Raw genomic sequence first — 13,956 nt, 5'->3', positions numbered from 1 at the left:
CGTTACCGACCGGTATTTGGTGATTGAGATGTAGGGGGCCTTAAATTTACCGATTCGGTATATTTACAGAATCGGTAAATTTACAGATTCTGTAAATTACCGAATCGGTAAATATACCGAATCTCACATTTGTGATGTAGGTGGCACTGACAACAGTGCCACCGGCCCTTAAGAATTCGTTATTTACCATGACATACTATGTCATGGTAAATAACAAATTCATGCATATCTGTGCAGGTACACCTGTGCCATGTGGCACACATTCATGCCCTTAGGGCATGTATGTGTGCCACATGGCACACAAGCCAGAATCAGGGGTGCAATAGGGTGTCAAAGAGACACCCTGTCCCCCTTGCAAATTCGGTATTTTTACCGAATCAGTATTTACCGATTCGGTAATTGACCTTGATTCCTAAGGGCCTCAAGGCCCATAGGAATCAATGCCAATTACAGAATCGGTAAATACCGATTCATTAATTACCGAATCATACCAATTCGGTAAAATTACCTACATCCCGATTGCCAGTTCTTAAATACCGAATCGGTATGATTCGGTATTTAAGAATTGGTAATCTGGGATTACCTACATCGGGCCATATATGAGGGAGAACACCAGCACATGACCCCACGAACATGGAAAGAGAAATACACTCGCAGCAAAAGATTTCTTTAACGTTATCAGCACAAGCAGACCATAATGATCGGCAAAAAATCTCAAAAGATATCCTTCATACACCTTGTGGAAGGGAGGTAGCAAAATGCTTGCTCAACAAGTCCCTGAAATTACGTTCATTTCCACCTGAACTAAAAACCTTCTATGTTTGACCACTCCTCAAAAAAAACCTCTCTCAATCCTCTAACAATCAAGCACAGTGCACTACAGACCTATATGAAATGGACCATTCTGAGGGCACATATTTGAACGAGCATGGTTTACCAAACTTTCAAATTTTACAGAAGATAAAGACTAAGGGGCACATTACGATGGAGGATTTTCCGCATCCTCCAGGCCGGCGGAAGCCAACGCCGGGCCGGAGGATGCGGAAAATCCTCTGCAGACCCACCGAAGACCCACCGCCACATTAGGATGGCTGGTGGGTCCTGGTTTCTGTCCGCCGCTTTTCCGCCGCGGTTGGCTTACAACCGTGGCGGAAAAGGCCTAATATGGTGGCGGTGTCTCTCAGACACCGCCAGACATATTAGGATGGCTGTGCAAACATGCTTTTCCTCTGCGGATTCTCTGCCGAGGAAAAGCATGTGGATCTATACCTCGGGGGCCCGTAGCGGGCCCCCTGGGTGAAGGGGGGTGCACATGGGGGGTACCATCTGCCTTTGCGTGCACGAAGCGGCAGGCACCGGGCGGTGCCTGCCGCTTTGTGCATGCAAATGCACTGCTTTAATTTTTTACATTACGGCGGGTGCTGCTTCAAGCAGCACCCGCCGCAATGTAAAAAATACAGGATGTGACCGCCAGGGTGGCGGTCACATCCTAATTGCCGTGGAGGGACCGCCGCTGCCCATGCGGACAGTCCCTCTTACGTAGGGGTGGCGGACGGACGCAAGTCCGTCCACCATCATAATAGGGCCCTTAATGTCGACCAGCAATCTGGCTTTAGACCACGCAGCTCATTGTATTTTATTAATGTTACAAATGTGTAGTGTTTTTTAATGCAATAGATTGCTATTAGATTATGCACATTAAGATGCAATCTTAACACATGTATAATTGTGAATTTCAGTTACCCCTGATTAAGGGCCACTACAGGATCGAAATGCATTGGGTTCAAATAAACTGCACCAATTTGGCTCTGGTGCGTGTTCTTGAAGAAAGGTTCGGACGGCCATCTTGAACATGAGAAACTTAGGAAACTGCCTTTCCTTGCTTACGGATTTAAATAGAAGCGCGAAAGTGGATTATCCAAGGAATACAAAGGAGTTAAACATATGGAACAGAAAGTAACATGATAAAGATATGTTGCAAATGCATTTAAAAATAAGGCTGTGCCATTGGTTTGGGGCAAAAAGGAGTCCCATTATGATGTGGTTTGGACCAGGCAGAGAGTAGAGGAATGAAATGGCCACCCTATTCCTACTGTATTTATCAGCTGCACTTTACACCGTTCACCACCACATGCTACTACAAAGACTCCATCATCTCAGAGTATGTGAAAAAATAGAAATGCTTCTCATCTTAGAATGTATGTCAAAGTGTAGTTTTCTCACACCCAAAATTGTGGCATCCCTCAAGAGCCCATCATATTCTTTCTATTTATCAACATATACCTAACCCCCTTATCAAACCTGATTTAATCATTTAATCTATCATGTTACAAATATGCACATGACATCCATGTCCCTCGAAAGATAGAGTGTCCAGAAGACCTGTGCAACTGAAAACTCAAAGACTGTCTTCAATCCACGGATGATGAATAATCACATAAAGCTCAGCCCTGTAAAGACAGAGATCAGGACTGGTGGACAATGGCAAACATACTAGCCTACCACAATATGGCACAAGGAATTCTAAGTCCCTCTAACAACATCAGGAGAAGTCAGAAACCTAGGGGTAAACATAGAGGCAGACCTATCCTTGATGCCACATGTTAATATCACAAAGAGTGCCTTGTACACAATGTAAATACTGCAGTGCATCTTCTTATACTTTGAATACCAGCAGACACTGCAAGCCATCCTCACACTCGTAATCTCCAAGAATGACTATGCCAACCGCTTATACCTTGGCTCATCATATGGAAAATACAACTCAACCAAAATGCAGCCGCCTTCACCCAAGGGAATGCATGACTCATGTCTTGCAATCACTCCATTGGCTACCTATAGCTAGAAGGACAATTTTCAGGGTACTCTGCTTTGTCCACAGAGCTTCTCAATGGAAAAGACCACTATACATAGAAATTAAATTCAAGCAATACAAATAAATCAGGACCATGTATTTCAGCCCGGCATCACCTATCATCATACCTTCTTACCATAAGAAATCCATTAGAGGCACTACTTTCTCAGTACAAGTCACAAAGCTCTAGAACTCGCTACCGGCCAACATCTGAATCATCCAGGAGCATAGACACTTCGGAAGACAGTTTAAAACATGACTCTTTCCAAAATAATCACATCATTCCTCATTCCTGGGATAGTACCCAGGCAGACAATCACATCTTCAAGTTCAACCATCAACTTTGGCATTTTGCCACCAACAGCCTAAGGGGACAATCCTCTTGAGCCTCTCTCTCCACAAGCATGTCAATTAATACAAATAGGCCTTAAAAGTCACCTTTGGATGTGAAGTTATTATTATAAAAATTTACCAAATACAACTTATAAGTGTCTTTCCAAGTAAGATAAAAGGCCTGTGCCTCCCCGTGTTCCTGAAATAACTGTACAATCAGACCAGAAATTTCCACTTTATACCAGGCCGAGAGTCCCCTTTAGCTCTAACCACTGTAGATGGAGTAGTGGCCAAGCTAAAGCATGTAAACCCATCAAATACTACGTCCTTGCACTCTCAAGTTTCTTGCATAAAAACTAGATCATAAGTCATGATGAAGGATCGCCATCTCTCCAGTAAAATCTTTGAAGCTACGCCTGCTATATTCCAGCTTAAAATTTTCAAACATACATTGTCAATTGGACCTTCATCGTAACCTATGCTCATATTGGCCCATAAAGGGGAACGGTTCTGTATAGGACCAGAAGGCAATTGGGGAGCAGAGGTTAAACTAATAAGAGCCTCTTCAATATTCGCAATGCATGGTCTTACACACAAATGATCGTGTGAGACGGTACTGTTTGTTTGTACAGCGGGACTAGAATTACATAAAGCCCCAACCTTCTCCGTTGGTCCGAGCACCGTGGGAGGAGGATTCTGTTGGGGGGAGGGTAGCAATTGGGTAAAATAAACTAAGTGATCAAATGACCTGACCACCTCATGGGAGACAGAGCAGACAGACTCTTCCCTAGACTGTCAATCGATGTCTTCCACCCCGACAGTACCAGTCTAAAACCAGGCAACATAAAAGGAACGGGCATTGAATAACTTAAGAGAAATGTCACATACTACTGGTCCATAACTGAAGTGATATTTCACATACTGCTGGTCCATCAGCAGTTGACCACTGCAGATCTCAAATAACTATACGCTAGGACAGATTCTTTGCATCCCACAAAGACACTCAGGTATGGAATGATAGTGATAAAGCCCATCCCAGCAGATGGGAACGCTTGTGTCTGTCTCCAATAACTATAAACAAAATTTCAGGTTGGACATCCAACTAAGTAGACGAAGATCATTATAAGAAACATTGAATGTCCTGCAGAGCTGCGCTTTGTCAGCCTACTGAAAATCTGAAACGTCATGTCTATCTCTCAGATATCATCACCTACCACATTGCCAACTGCTGCATCCCAGAACATGATACCTCCACTTCGGTGGTCATCACACAAGACAGGGAAACACTTCCCACATAGGATTACAAAGCACAACAGCCTTACAACCCCGACCCTACCTAGTGTAGCTTGCTACCCCTGTAAGCAAGTACTTCAGTGCTGTAATAGAAGATAATGGGATATTTATGTGACACATAATATGTCATTGGAACGAACATAAGTCCTAAGTCAAAAATGTATGCCAAGAACACTACATCATCAAGGGCCAGATGTAGGTAATCCCAGATTACCGATTCTTAAATACCGAATCATACCGATTCGGTATTTAGGAACTGGCAATCGGGATGTGGGTATTTTTACAGAATCGGTAAGATTCGGTAATTACCAAATCGGTATTTACCGATTCGGTAATTGCCATTGATTCCTATGGGCTTTGAGGCCCACAGGATTCAATGTCAATTACCGAATCGGTAAATACCGATTCGGTAAAATTACCGAATTTACAAGGGGGACAGGATGTCACTTTGACACCCTGTTGCACCCCTGATTCTGGCTTGTGTGCAATGTGACACACATACATGCCCTTAGGGCATGTATGTGTGCCACATGGCACCGGTGTACACAGAAATTCATTATTTACCACCAAGTATTATTTGGTGGTAAATAACGAGTTCCTAAGGGCCTATGGCACTGTTTTCAGTGCCACCTACATCTGGATTTACAGAATCGGTAAATTTACCGATTCGGTATTTTACCAAATCGGTAAATATACCGAATCTGTAACTTTACAGATTCCGTAAATTCAGGACCCCTACATCTCAAACTCCAAATACCGGTCGGTAACGGCCGAAATCGGCCATTACCGACCGGTATTTGGCGACCTACATCTGGCCCATAATGTTTTATCTCCTTCAATTTGTGGGATATATTCCATCAAAATTATGTACATCTGCTAGAATCTTTTGTAGTCCATTAGAAGGCCAGTTGGCTTCAATTATGCTTGTGGAGTGGTGTTGCCTTCTGTAGGCTCTTTTTATGGTGGCATAGTGAGTTTTTCCTACTTGACGTTTTGATTTTCTACACTTGCATTATAGTATGTTGATTTGTGTTTCTAGTCTTTTGATCTAGTCATTAATCCATGTGGTGTCTTTTTGTGGTCAACCCTGATGTGGTCTTTATTGGTATTGGTTTCTTCAGGGCAGGGGATATCAAGTTGTTAAAAGATATCTTTTGGTCACATGTTCGTTGGGAATCTTTCAAGACAGGAGTTGAGGATGTCAAATGTTTTCCATTGTTTGTATGAGAGTTTTTTTTGGATTTTTACTGTTCTTGAAGTGTTGTCGCTGATAGGTGTGTTATCTTGAAGGTGATGATGTGCTGGTAAGTCACGCTTATGGATGAGTAGTCTGTAAATGTGGCTTGTCCTAATGGTGCAAATATGATTTCTAGAGTGTGTCCAGTGGAGTGAGTTGGGCCGGAAACAATTTATTGGAGGTTGAAGGCTTCAAGGTTGGTTCTGATAGCTATGGTTAGCTTTGTCTTGTAAAACCATATGTTGAGGTATCCTAGACAGTATCGGATGGGTGGGCCAGATGGTTCTTTGTCACTGTATCTAGTATGAGGTATTTAAAGATTGCATTTTGATATAAATAGCAAATGTGTTCATGTTGTAAAAAAAGAAAATGTCTGCTTTTAAACAAGGTATTCCTAATATTTGACCTTGCAATACTAAGTTTCTGATTTATACCATTAGATGTCTGTGAAGCATGTATTATGTTGATCAACCAGCAAGCCCTGGAAAAATGAATTGGACTGAACATAAATCATGCATGCAAAGATCGAGCAATGGATAATTTCCTCACCCTTTATAGGAAATCGTATTGACACTAATGGTGAGAGAGGACAGCTTGGAAAAATATATAAAAATGGATGTATGATAAGAAGTTTAAATAATACAGACAAATAAGGAATGCAAAGCTAACCTCACATTTATAATACTTCAAACCCACCAACCCATATTCTATGGGGCTATGGTTGCAATGATCTGTTCCACTGAAAAGTGATTTCCATCTGTGGCAACAGGGGAAAAATGTACATTTCCTTTAAACCTGAATCTTGTTTGTTTTCTTCATTGGGCATTGAAACACTTTATAGTAGGTAGCACACCACTCCAAACCCCAAGATGAGTGGGTAAACCAGTGTTTATTGATAAATGCTAGTACTTGTTGGTTATTAGGATTGGTCTTGTGATGTCGAAGAAACCAATTCATGAATGCACTCCAGTTTCTTTGTGGTAGATTAATAGTGTGATCAATAATTAGTTCATACAAATGATCAGAGGAATGAATAGATAGGCTAGAGGAAATTAGATATTGTTGAGTTTGAGGGATATGGTTTCAAAGAAGGGCAGCTTGTAGGCCATGAGGTGATGTGTCGGTAATTACAGAAATAGAGTAATAGAGAATAAAGCAGTTATACATGCAACTTAGAGTAGGCTACAATCAAATAGGTTAAAGCATTCAATGGATGTAATTACGGAGAGAGTCCAAGTCACAAAATATTTTATGCAAGGATTTTAGGAATACAGTGTGAGGTGGTGTTTTGAGATAGCATGCATTCTGACGATGATTTAAACCCGTAGAAAGAAACAACATGTTTGTATTTGAGACAGCATATTGTACTATATCAGTTGTATAGTTCTTCCCACGGCTTTTGGGGTGCCCGGTGGTCCATCCAAATGGATAGGACATTTTACAAAGAAAATATAAAATTATGGAGACAGATTCCTGCCCTGCAACAAAAACATAAATGTAAACTTGCACAAAATGCTTATGAACTATGTAAGGGAAAGAACAACAACACAATGTATTAATGAATAAATAAGATATGGGACTAGGTATTGTCTGCTGGATGCCATTAAGATGAGGTAGCAGAAGACACCAGGCACAGCCTATGCTTAAGTTTGGAGGGGCCACCTTTTTGGAAATGTGAAGAGTCTCTGTCAGGCTGATCCCACATCAGCCTGACAGACCCCCTTCATATTGAGGTTAGGCAGCAAAGCCCTGTACATGCATAAAATGTGCAGGCACCTCGCTGCCTGAGCGGAACTTTGTCAGACTGAGGATTTCACAGACTGGTGGGTATGACCCCCTCAGCCTGGCAAGTCACTTGGAGGTCCTCTCTGTCGTGATGAGGGGGCATGTCACTAATAGATTCAGACCCAGGCGTTTCAGTTTTAAGCCCAGGAGTGCCCAGGGCCGAGTGTCAATTGGTGACGCTCATCACAGAGTGGGATGAGGTTACCAACTCACAATGACCCCATCTCACTCTGTGATGAGTAAGGGACAGCTGTTTCCTTTGGCTGACAGAAGGACACCTAATTAGAGGAGGAAGCTGTCCCATCCTTCCAGGAACCTCAGAGGCTTCCCTCCCACCACCCGAGATCACTGTTGTGGCCATGGATATGTATTGGTGCAAACACCACCTCAAGATCTCATTCCATCCTGCAGATACAATTTTTAAATCTAATTTGATCAGAATTCTGTTGCATTTCTCAAATGGAGAAATACAGCTTCAAATGCAATCTTGGATTGGGGTACCTCTTATTTAGTCACAGATATCACCCATGGCCTGTATGAAGACATACCACAACCATATATTTTTAAAATCTATACATCATAACGTGTGTGCTGCTTTGCGAGACCTCCCACATCATGACTGGCTTGAAGCAAGATAGCCCTAAACATGATGTTTGTCAGATGTTTGACATTTTTTCCGTAAAAGATGGTAATTGTCACGGCAACTCAACCACGACAAGTGGCAACGTATAATCTTGTGGGAGCGAAAAGAGTATTCTGAAGTCCACTTACCGTGTCACCAATGCACTGCTATCACCAAAGAGATCTGTAACTCTCCCAGTCACCACAGCTTGCACCACAAAAGGGAGCCCAGCCCACAGCCACACCTGAAGACAAACAGATGACATGGGGCAACTGGACATGCAGCATGGCCACCCAAGAGGGCCACAACACCCATCAACACCACACCCAGGACCACCCCCCCCCAGCACCCCCCTGACCAAAGGCATGCCACATCAGCTACACCTAAACATATACAAAATAATCCGCCTGATGTTGCACAATCACAACTTATGACATCATGTGTCGTCACAGAAATGAGAATCACACATTCACTTTCGAAGCAACCAATGAAACTTTATTGAAATTAACACTGAAATGAAATGAAGACACATGGCGGCTCCCCTCGGGACAATCCCTAGTTCACTGCCTACAAGACAAACAACATGATGAGAAGGTGTGTCCTGCGCGTATCAAACGACAGAGAGAGAGCAAAGGAGAGAGAGAAGAAGAGAGGGAGAAAGAGTAAGAATATAGAGGGGAGAGAGAGAGAGAGAGAGAGAGAGAAGAGAAGGGGAGAGAGAGAGAGAGAGAAGAAGAGCAGGGGAGAGAGAGAGAGAGAAGAAGAGAGGGGGCGAGAGAGAGAGTGCCGCCCTTGCGCACCCAGGCCACGCTGCTCACCTGCTGCCACTGTTGTGTCACCAACCACTTGCTGGTATGTATAGCAGTACACATCAGAGTCAGAGCCCTCATCTGGAACAGAGTCCAGATACGTGACTGGCACAGTACACACACTTGCACAAGACACCACCACTCGCCCGCCCATGCACACCCAGGCAGAGGCATCCCAGCCCCTCCCGCCGCCCATCGGAGCATGCCCGCCCATGCACACCCGGGCCTCATTGTTCACCTTCTGCCTGCGACATGTAGACAGCAGGTCCCAACACGTGCCGCTGCAAGCCACAAGCCCGGGGACCGCAGACATGGCACCCTCCACAGCATTCAGCCATGCTGCGCAGGCCACCAGGTCTCGCGTCTGGTGCTGGGGCTTGATTACACCTTGGCATAGGACATATCCAGGGCACCCGGCAACATCACAGCCTGCACAGCCGCTCAGCTCAATGGGTGCCACTAACTCTGTGATCCCGGAAGCGAGGCCACGTGGCAGTAGGCCCATGCAGGCTGCTGGCTCAGCCTACACTGAGGTCCGGCAAGACACACAAATCCTGAGCAGTCTGGACCCCCGGTACGGGGTATCATCCCAGGCTGCACATTATTTATTTAATTTATTTATTTATTGCATTTATAAAGTGCATCTATCACCTAAAAGGCATCCTGGCGCTTGCAGACTCAAGACAGCAATAAGAAAGGAGGGCGGTAGCGGACTAGAGTTTAGGGAAGAGAAATGTTTTCAATCTCCTCCTAAACAGGAGGAGATCGGACATGTGTCTGAGCTCAGCCAGGAGAGCATTCCACAGTTTCGCCGCGGCTGCGCCAAATGATCTTCCTCCTGCTTTGATTTTCTTAAACCGAGGTATTGTCACCAACCTAGCAGAGGAGGAGCGTAGGCTGCGGGCTGGAACATACCCTCTAAATTTCCTTTGTAGGCCAACAGGACCTAGATCATGCAGGGCCTTAAAGGTCAGACAGAGAGACTTAAATTGTACCCTCTGTCTCACCGGGAGCCAGTGTAACTCGGCCAAAGCCGTAGGGAGGAGGCTCTCGTCGGCCACCCCAGAGCTAGTTTAGCCGCCGCAGACTGGACTCTCTGAAGTCTATCCATAAGAAAGCTTGGAGAGTCCAGCAGCAAGGAGTTACAATAATCTAGCCTGCTGAGCACAGTGCAGCGTACCACCTCAACTTGGGCAGGGGGCGGGAGTAGGGGGAGAATTTTTCTCAGAAGTCTGATGACAGCTAGACAGCCAGCTACTAGTTTTGATACCTGCGCCTCCAGAGAAAGCTCAGTGTTGAACATAACACCTAAGTTACGCACTACCGTCACTGGCTGTACCGCTGAGGAAAAGTCCGCAGGCCAGAAGTTACAGGGTAAAGAGTTTGCACCCTAGGCCTAGGGCAGTATAGCACCTCCGTTTTCTCCGTATTAAATTGCAGTGAGTTGGCTTTCAACCACCCCGCCGCATCTCGCAGACAACTATGAAATTCCTCCAAGGAGGTCGAGTTATCTCCCTCCAGTGAAAGAATCAGCTGCGTATCGTCGGCGTAGTTGAAGATTTCGATGTTATGTTTCTGGATGATTGCAACTAAGGGCCTCATATAAATATTAAACAGCACCGGGCTGACTGCTGAGCCTTGGGGAACGCCGTGCAAGATGGTAGAAAAGGTGGATTGGAAGGGGGGAGGGCCACCGCTTGTTCCCTGTTCTTGAGGAAGGACTCAAACCACTCCAGGGCCCTGCCAGCAACCCCCCTCTCTCTCAGCCTGTCCAACAGGATGGCATTGTTCACCGTATCGAAGGCGGCAGACAGGTCAAGCAGTATCAACACACTTGCCTGACCCCTGTCTGCTCGCCAACGAAGCTCATCCAGCACGGTCACCAAGGCCGTCTCGGTACCATGGGCTGGCCGGAAGCCAAACTGCACTTCATCCAAGAGCTTGTATTGCTCGAGATGTCTGGAGAGAGTGCCTGCCACCACCCGCTCAACAATTTTTGCTGGAAAAGGTAGAAGCGAGATGGGTCTAAAGTTCTTCAAGCGCTTAGGATCAAGGGTGGGCTTTTTCAGTAATGGGGTCGCCACCACCCTCTTCCATTGCGAAGGAACCATTCCAGTGGAGAGCGACTGATTACAAACAAACCGAAGCGTGGGAAAAAGCTCATCCTCAAACTCCTTCCAGATTTTCAATGGGAGCGGGTCAAGTGGAGACCCAGATGTGATAACAGAGGCCACTCCCCTAAACTCATCTGCAGTCAGCTGCAGAAATTCCACAAGGGACTGAACTCCTCCCTGTTCACAAGCCGCTCCAAGATTATAATGATGGGAGGGAGGGGTGACTAGGCCCTGCTTCAGAGGTCTATCACACTCGGCCAATACCGAGGAGTCTAAGCTATTGGCTCTGGATTGTTGCTCAGCAGTTTAAGGTACCAATGAATCAGTGCACCCAAAGTCACCATCCAGCGGCGGGGTGCCGCAATGCAGCGTGTGCAAAAACCCTGTTCAACCCGTCACCGTCCTGTGGCGGGGTGCCTGTGCCGGCCGCAGTGCAGCGTGTGCCATTAACCCTGTTCAACCCTGGTCAGAACAACATGGTGGTAGGCCCGTGCCGGCCTCAAGGCCTCGGGTCCATCATCAAGTCACCACCGGCAGAGGGGTATGTGACGTCGTCCGCCCCTTATATCTGCGGGGTCACATGGCCTGTGTCGCCTGTGCCGGATGGGCGTGGTGTGCGTGCATACCTGCCCTCAGGGAGAGGCTGTGACATGCTGACAACTAGGCCAGTGACCTGCACACCACCAGCAAGTATACCTGCGATGGTTAGCAATGAGGCCCCCCTCGGAGCATAAGTGGAGTGGTCTGGCCTGGTGTACACCGTACCAGCGCAGGGCCTGCAACAATGACTCAGGGGCTCTGGGCGTGGTTCAGTCCATGTCCGGATAAGAAATAGGCTAATGCGTGTGTCCCTGTTGTGGTGTCCACGGGACCAGTAACACAAATTGCAGCATAGCATCCTCTGACTGGCACCCCACAGGATGAGCATCATTGATGCAAGGGAAATCACTGTCCCTACATACATGAATGATGAAAGATATGACACAGCAGTGCGTCACTGGATGTGTATTGCATATCCAGTGCAGTTCTGCAGCTGGATTGGTACAGGGTAATGCCAAACACACTACACAATATGGGCCCGTAGAGGGCTAGCCAGAGTCCATCCGGGAATGACAAGTACTGCGGAAGAGGAGGGGTGCAGTCCGCAGTCTGGCTGTTGTGTCATTGGTCATCAAACAGGATGTGTCAGTCCATGTTGTAGTCCAAGGTGAGTGCATCTTTGTGAACCGGGGGTCAGTGGAAGGTCATGAGGCCATGTGCGGGACCAAGCAGAAACAGGCCAGGTGGCGGAAATTAATGCTACTGAGTCTTTCTGATCACAGGCACATCCATGTCCTCGTCCCCGGATGTGTGCTCTGCCCCACCTGGGGTTGTTGCTGTACCGGCTGCGGCACTGTGTGCTCCTGACACATCAGGGGCCGGAGGTGGATTGTCGGCCGCACTGTGTGCCACTGACACATCAGGTGCCGGAGAGCTTAGGCCTGCCGCACTGAGAGGCAGAGACACACCTGGGGGCAGAGATGTGGATGGTGTGGGGGCAGCAGCATTCATCATCGCCACGCCTTGTGGCAGCAATGCCATGATGAGGATCTGCAGGGCATGGTAGATCCCAGCTACATTCCGCTTATGTGCAGCCGTGGCTGCCATCCATTCCGCCTCTATCCGCACCATGTCCTCCATGAGCCTCCGAATGTGTGCCAGCTCATGGCTGGTATCGCTAGAGCCACTCTGAGCAGACAGGTGTTCTTCTTTCCGCGTCATGACTCCAGCGATGTCAGTCAGGGCTCATTGGAGACCATGGAGCGGGCCTACACACCCAAGGATGGCGTCAAGCTTGGTTGACATGAAGCGAAGCCCAACTGCACCTGCTCTGTGGTCTCCCTCTGGCACTCCAGCACACGGAGTTGGAAGGCCATGTGTTGTTCTTGGGGTCTTGGGGTGGGGGGTGCCGGGGCTGTGGGTGCCTCCTGCTGGGTGCTTTGGGTAGTGAGTGGGGTCTCCTCAATGTAGCTGGGCTGTCCTGATCCTGGAGGTGAGTGGCAGATGAGGTCAATGATATTTTGGATGGTTTGGGTGTCGATGCTGGTGTTGTCCTCCTCGTCATCAGTGAAGAGTGACTGGGACTGCTCTGCAGGAGGCGTTGACGGTGCCCCTGTGATGTGAAGGGGAGATGGTGTATTACAATGTGTCCACATATATTTTCCGCTCTTGTCACTATTTTTTTTTAGGACACAAACTGATCCTACAAATCTAGAACAGAGGATCTGCGTGGACTTTCCAGCCTGGGACCACTGTCTGGACAAGTAAGTGGATAATGCGGCTTAACCTGATGTAGTAGAATTGATTACTGCTGGTAATACTTCTCTTATTTTGTCATGTTGTAAAAGACCACAACCAGCAGAGCATGTGTTTACAAATTTCCAGGAATCAGATATGTATACAGGTTCAGGGGAGAACCCAGGTTCAGGTAAGTAATATGGAATTAGAAAAAAAGACATATGCTTTTTTTTAAATTACAGGCAATGCGTGGGCTCTCTAATGTGCTTATTAATTCCACATCCAAGAGCCCACAGTGCATCAAGCGCGATCTCATGGGTGGAGCTGCATGGGGGCTAAAACACTAGAGCGCGTATTCCATGCTTGTCTGCCTCGCTCCTGCCGCCATATGAATTGCATTGCATGCCCTAGACCGGGACATATGGCTAATTCATTGAAGTAATTCCCTCCAGTCTCTCTCACACAGGAGCACATTTAGCAATTTTAGGATTTTTTGGGAGGATATGAAAACATCCAAACAGCGTTGGGCTCTTCATTGGTGTGCAGATGTGTGTAGGTATGTGTCCCAGAGTCCATCCAGGTGCTGGTTGGACTTCTGAGTATAATAAAAATTAAAACTGATTTGTGGCACC

This window comes from Lissotriton helveticus, chromosome 7 (assembly GCF_964261635.1).
Source record: "Lissotriton helveticus chromosome 7, aLisHel1.1, whole genome shotgun sequence".
In the NCBI taxonomy this organism is placed as follows: Eukaryota; Metazoa; Chordata; class Amphibia; order Caudata; family Salamandridae; genus Lissotriton; species Lissotriton helveticus.
The sequence above is the reverse complement of the archived record's forward strand: the minus strand, read 5'-3'. Positions refer to the sequence as shown.